We start from the raw sequence: 6,970 nt of genomic DNA, 5'->3' as shown, positions 1-6,970 counted from the left end.
CTGCTGCCACTACCTCGCCGCGTAAAAGCGCCGACTTGGCGCTTGTCAAGAAAGTAGCGAGGTGAACGGCACATATGGCTTCTGTCTCACAACGTGCACAATGCTGAATTGTGGTGGCGCTGACTGCAGATCATCGACGACTCGCTGTATTTCATACGTGAGATCAGTGACATGGCGTAGCACTTTGTATGGGCCGTCTTGGTGTGATAAGAAGTTTTCGGAGAGACCTATGCGAATACGTGGGGTCCGCAATAGGAGAAGTGAACCGGTTGTATACGAGGAATCCAGGTGGCGGCGATCGTACAGGTCTTTTTGAGAGTTGCGGAACTCAGACTTTCGATGACTGTTCCTCTCAAGCACCATCTAGTGCGTCGTCCTCTTCGGCTCCTTTCTGAGAGAATACCGATCCTGCTGGGAGCCCGTGCTCCGTCTTGATGTCACATTTGTGCATTGCCATCGAGTGCCGTCCAATAAACGTCTTAAAATTGGTGGAGACTGCTGTCCCCTCAAAACTCTGATGCTTTTATGCCCCTGGAACTTCGATCCCGAACACTACCTAAGCGGCGTAAACGCTGAATCACGCGCTGCAGACCAGGGCCAGCGGTATTCCCGAAATCCTCAAACACCTGCTCAAACACCGAACGATGCGTCCCAGCTACCACTTTCTTATCTGCGCGCCCCTTCTCCAAGATGGCGTCGCCACGCGCTCTCCTCTCGTCTTCCTGTTCTCATTCCAACCTTGATATTTTTTGTGTTTAAAATCCCTTCTTTCTCCTGTTCTTTCCTTCATATTATCATTCTTGACACGGACAAAAGAGGATCCCTTCGTGACCTCCCCACCCCCTTTCCTGGGACTTATGCGTGATGAAAGACACCAGGCGCGCTTCCTTTGTGCCATAAGTGTGCCATTACCGGTGGTGACTGCAAGCGTCGTTTCAGTTCTCCGAATGATTCTTCCTCAGCCATTTCCCACTTAATCTCGACGTCGTTCTTGGTCATTTAGTTTTCGACAATCCGCCTGTAATACGCACACAGGCCGAGAAACCGATGCACTGCTTTCTTGTGGGCGGGTGGCGGCAATGTAATGAAGGCACTTGTTTTCTGTGGGTCGGGGCAGACTACTGAGGTGGTATCCAGGTGTCCGGATTTTGAGCTCTTCTAAGGTGGTCTTCATCAACTTCGCGACGAATGGCCCACTGGTGACAGAGTTAACCAGAGCGACATTGTTGTGGCCGTCGATAAGCACGTCGAGGTAGCTAGTTCATCTTCTAGTGCTTTCGTTATGTCGCAGCATGAGATCACGGATCTCCTTTCGCCGGTGAAGTATTGGCCTTATGGCTCCATCGCTGGCTGCGTTAAGTTTTTTGAGTGCGGGCTAAGTGATCGAACGCGGTTTCGGCCTGTGTATGGCTGACGCAAGGGAGAAAGGTAGCGTCTTGGCGATGGTGAACGCGACGCTCCACGTGTGTGAGGGTTCGTGGGCCCAGGAACTCAGACGTGCAGAGTCAAGACAATAGACATAGAAAATGGGTCATTCCACGCCAACTGTCGCAGTCGGGGCGCTCGACAAAAATCACTTTCTCTGAAAAAAATCTGAGAGAATTACGCACATATATACATTATTTCTAGAGTATTTTCCCAAAATATTTTGAGCGGCAAAAATTTTTCGGGCACGTGAGCGCCATTTGAACTTCTCGATATGGTGGAAAACAAGGTACGAAAGAAAAATTCGCTATAAATGGACTGTTTCACGCATTCATTCGAAACGTGCTTTTTTGTGTTTTTAGAGCATTGCGCTTTTATTATAGGACAGTTGCTTGGAGTAGCTTTATATTTTTCACGCCTTAGCGCGTAGGTAAAATGGAGTAAATTGCAGCGTTATCGGGAATTTTTTTACAAACTTCGATTACATACCAAATACATCAATTATTTTTATAGAACTCTCCATAAAACGTGGTATCTCCTAAAATGATTGTTTTGCCTGTGTGCGGCGCACAGGCTCTAAAATAAAATCCTGAACATGGAAAAAAACGCTATATTGGCCTATGTTCGGACGTCTGTAGCACCCTAAGGTGTTCCAAGAAAAAATAAGCAGAAAAGCGCATATGATTGAGAATCATGACAACTTCGTCCACAGGAAGTTTAATCAAAGTAGTTTTTGTTTTAGTCAAGAAAAAATGTTTTGAAGTTTAGTCCCACCATTGCAATATTTTGCTATGGGGGCAATACAAACCGATGAATTTACTGCATAAAAAAAAAAGGTAGCGTATTCGTAGCACAGGGTTTTCAGTTCCTTTTGTTAGTACTTTATAATGTATATTACATATCAAGGAGATGATAAACAGAGGTAAAAATATAACAATACCATTGGCTTAGATGCCGAAATTCCCCAATAATGAATCGCGTTATTTATTGCATTGATTACGAACACCGGAGCCGGCGGCGGCGGCGGCGCCAGATATCTACGCCACAAAAATAGGCTGCTGTGATAGCATAACAGCTGTAAAACAGTGCATGTTACCAGACAGAGAAATTCTACTTTAACCAGTATCTGCTGCCTGTAACCATCCAAGTAATGATGTGAAAAATAGCTTGGCATATCCCGTCCGTAGTGTCGCGGACGACGGACGGAATGCATGAATACACGGCGCATCGTCACATCGTGCGCCGTTCGTTGCGGAATACTTAGATGAACTCCGTTTGGATCCGCTATAAATGACCACGCTCACGCCTCCTTTCTCCGTTTTACATGGACTTTGAGACTTCGCTTATTTTGACGCCAACTGATTCTCAGAGCCGCATGCAATAAGAAACGCGATTCATTATTGGGGAATTTCGGCATCTAAGGCAATGGCATTGTTATATTTTTACCTGTGCATATCATCTCCTTGATATGTAATGTACATTATAAAGTACTAACAAAGGGAACTGAAAACCCTGTGCTACGAATACACTACCTTTTTTATGCAGTAAATTCAGTCGCTTTGTATTGCCCCCATAGCAAAATATTGCAATGGTGGGACTACACTTCAAAAAATCTTTTCTTGACTAAAACAAAAACTACTTTGATTAAACTTTCTGTGGGCGAAGTTGTTATGATTCTCAATCGTATGCGCGTTTCTGCTTATTTTTTCTTGGAACACCTTAGGGTGCTACAGACGTCCGAACATAGGCCACTATAGCGTTTTTTCCATGTTCAGGATTTTATTTTAGAGCCTGTGCGCCACACACAGGCAAAAAAATGATTTTAGGAGATACCACGTTTTATGGAGAGTTCTATAAAATAATTGATGTATTTGGTATGTAATCGAAGTTTGTAAAAAAATTCCCGAAAACGCTGCAATTTACTCCGATTTTCCTAAGCGCTAAGGAGTGAGAAATATAAAGCTACTCCAAGCAACTGTCCTATAATAAAAGCGCAATGCTCTAAAAACACAAAAAAGCAAGTTTCGAATGAATGCGTGAAACAGTCTATTTACAGCGAATTTTTCTTTCGTATCTGGTTTTCCACCATATCGAGAAGTTCAAATGGCGCTCACGTGCCCGAAAAATTTTTGCCGCTCAAGATATTTTGGGAAAACACTGTAGAACTAATGTCTACATGTGCGTAATTTTCTCAGATTATTTCAGAGAAATTGATTTCTGTCGAGCGCCCCGACTGGGACAGTTGGTGTGGAATGACCCAAATTGCTTTATCGTTTCAGACAGAGCACAAATAAAATGCATACACACTTACATACACACAATTAGGGATAACAGTTAATGGAGAGTGTCTTAGTAACCTGCGATTCGCTGATGTCATTGCATTGATGAGTAACGCGGGAGACGAAGTACAGCTCATGATTACTGAACTGGATACGGAAAGTAGAAGAGTAGGTCTGAAAATTGATATGCATGAAACTAAAGTTATGTGGAACAATCTTGGTAGAGAACAGCGCTTTGCGATAGGTGGCGAGACACTGGACGTTGTAAAGGAGTACGTCTACTTAGGACAGGTAGTAACCGCGGAGCCGAACCATGAAAGTGAAATAACTAGAAGAATAAGGATGGGATGGGGCTCATTCGGCAAGCATTACCAAATCATGAATGGTAGGCTACCACTATCCCTCAAGAGGAAGGTATATAACAGCTGCATCTTACCGGTACTTACCTACGGAGCAGAAACCTGGATACTTACAAAAAGGGTTCAACTTAAATTGAGGACGGCGCAACGAGCGATGGAAAGAATAATGATAGGTGTAACCTTAAGAGACAGGAAGAGAGCAGAGTGGGTAAGGGAACAAACGGGGGTTAAGCATATCATAGTTGAAATCAATAAATTGATATGGGCCGGGCACGTAGCACGTCGGGAGGATAACCGGTGGTCATTAAGGGTAACTGGCTGGATTCCAAGAGATGGCAAACGCGTCAGGGGGAAACAGAAAATTAGGTGGGTAGATGAGATTGAGAAGTTTGTAGGTATAATGTAGGTATAACGAGGCAGCAGACAGCACAGGACCGGGTTGATTGGCGGAACATGGGAGAGGCCTTTGACCTGCAGTGGACGTAGACAGGCTGATGATGACATTGACGACACTGGCACAATACACATAAACTGTACACTGCACTGACGACGTTACTGTTTCAGCCTTGGTGAAATACCATACACGCGCATCCATGGAAATATGCACGGCACCGCACGCTCGTGACCAAATACGATTTCGTCGACCACTCACTCGTACCGTTGCGACGAACACAGGTGTCAGGCGGCACGATGAATTGGCCGTGTCGGACTTGCACGTACCCACGTCCTGGAGACGTCAACAATCATGTCGTTGGGCGAACACAGGCGCCGGGCAGTATGATGACCTGGTTGTCTCGTTTTTACAAGAAGGCACGTCGCAGGCGCTCGTGATGGCTACTTCTGGTACGGTGCCGGCGGCAGTGTGGGACCGTTGCGTCGTCCTCGCAGGCATGGTCACGCCCACATAGCGCGACTGGCCTAGCCACGGGGTCCGAAGCCCCAAGCGTCTAATCGAACACGGTGACGGCCGCCCACCCAACTTCGCCTTCCTCTCCCTTCACGTAGCTCCTTGGCATTCGAAGGCGGTGAAACCGAAACTGACTCATCACATTTTCCCCGCAGTTCAAAAAAGTTATACGATTCACTAAGTTGTCCGACGATAAGTCCACATCTCGTACAACTTCAATATGTAACTACATGCTGCAGACAAGTGCACACGTTTATTGTAAAAAGAGTTGGTACACCGAAGGACATGCGAGTACGAGTTCTTTGGGACAACTGCTTGCGAAAAGGTTGTTAACAAGTAATGTTTATGATGTCAGTTACGTTCCAACAACAGAGTCTCGGAACTATCTCGAGTGAGGTCGTTATTATAGTAGCAAAGCGTATGCACAACATGGTCGGTTTTCTTTTGCAAAATATTAGTGTATAAATAGGGTGCAATATAGAGGCAACACTAATATACAGACGGCTATCACTTTTGTTCACCCCACACATAAAGGCACGCACAATAGAGAATATGTAGGGCTCAAGTAACGGCATTCTTGCGATTTTTCGAAAGTTATCTTTTTGCTAGGCTTCAGTTTTCGCTACATCGTTGTATAAATCAGGCAAGTTTTAGGGGCGAAGCTCCTAAATCCGTGGGTTTGTCCCTCCTAGCTCCACGCGACCGCCTATGCCGCGGGTTGTGATGGCAACGAAGCAGCGCGAGTGTTCTTGGCCCAGCGCAGTGACGAAGAAGACGTTGCAGTTCTTTCTCTGATCGATAAAGCGTGTTTGTTTGTCGTGCTCCGTGTCCTCGTCGATCCCACGTCGTTACACTGGTGGAGGTGCGGGGTAAGCTTCAAGCTTGGCACTCCATCGCGGAACCGACAATCGAGCCCGGAATCGCCACCACACGTCGAAGGACCGGTCCACCGATTCAGTCGCCGTCTCCTAGTCGCCGTCATGACCGTGCACCTCGCACCCAACCTGTCTATCGGGGACATCAAGTCGTTTATAGACGCTGCGTTACGTGACTACGACAACAAGTACAAGAACCGTCTGTTTGTGCTGGTTGGGGACATCAACGTGGACCTCATTGCCAATGACTGGATCGTGCAGCACATGCTTTCCAAATACGCACTCAGATGTATCCATATGCAACCTACCACGATCCGAGGGACGTGCATAGACTTAGTGTTTGCAAACTTCTAACTGCAGCCAGTACAAGAACCTATCTCGCTTCATTTCACGGACCATAAAGCCGTCATAATGAAGGGACCTCGCAATCCAGCCGCCTTGACAACGACGAAATGAAAAGAACAAACGAAGAAACGAAACAATAAACGAACAAGAACAAAATAAAAGTTGATTTTGTATAATATACGCACAGTCTTACGTCTTTCTAATGAAGTAATGGGCTAACATTGATAGGAGAGTTACGGTTTACCGATGATCTCCCCCTCTCGAGCTTCGCCCACTTATCATCATTCATTCCGTGGATATGGCGTGATTTTTTTCTTGCAGCTTATATACTGTCATGCTGCTATGTGGAAGAAATTGTACTCCGATCATGCCCAAACCTAGCATCGACCAAGATTATGCTCAACTTAGAATTTACACACAAGCAGATTACATTATATGTTCCTAAATACTTAACGGAGCATCGAAAACATCTAGTCACTTACTGTTAAGCTACGAGGAATCATGCAGTGCTGCATATACATGGTTTATGCACTTCGTGGGACCGGTGTCCATTTTCTTCTTTTTTTTTCCCGGCACAGTACAGCCGGTTCGGCTTCACTGCTACGGGGTTAACGATCCTCATCCAAGACAGCTGCAGTCGATATGTTGCACGCAGCCCCTGCTCTAAAAGCGTGTCACACTGGAAGACCACAGCTTCCATAGTTGCCATACTCGGTACAGTAAAATATAATAATATCTGGGCTTTTTACGTCCCAAAACCACGATATGATTATGAGAGAC

Source organism: Rhipicephalus sanguineus, chromosome 2 (assembly GCF_013339695.2).
Source record: "Rhipicephalus sanguineus isolate Rsan-2018 chromosome 2, BIME_Rsan_1.4, whole genome shotgun sequence".
NCBI lineage: Eukaryota > Metazoa > Arthropoda > Arachnida > Ixodida > Ixodidae > Rhipicephalus > Rhipicephalus sanguineus.
The sequence above is the reverse complement of the archived record's forward strand: the minus strand, read 5'-3'. Positions refer to the sequence as shown.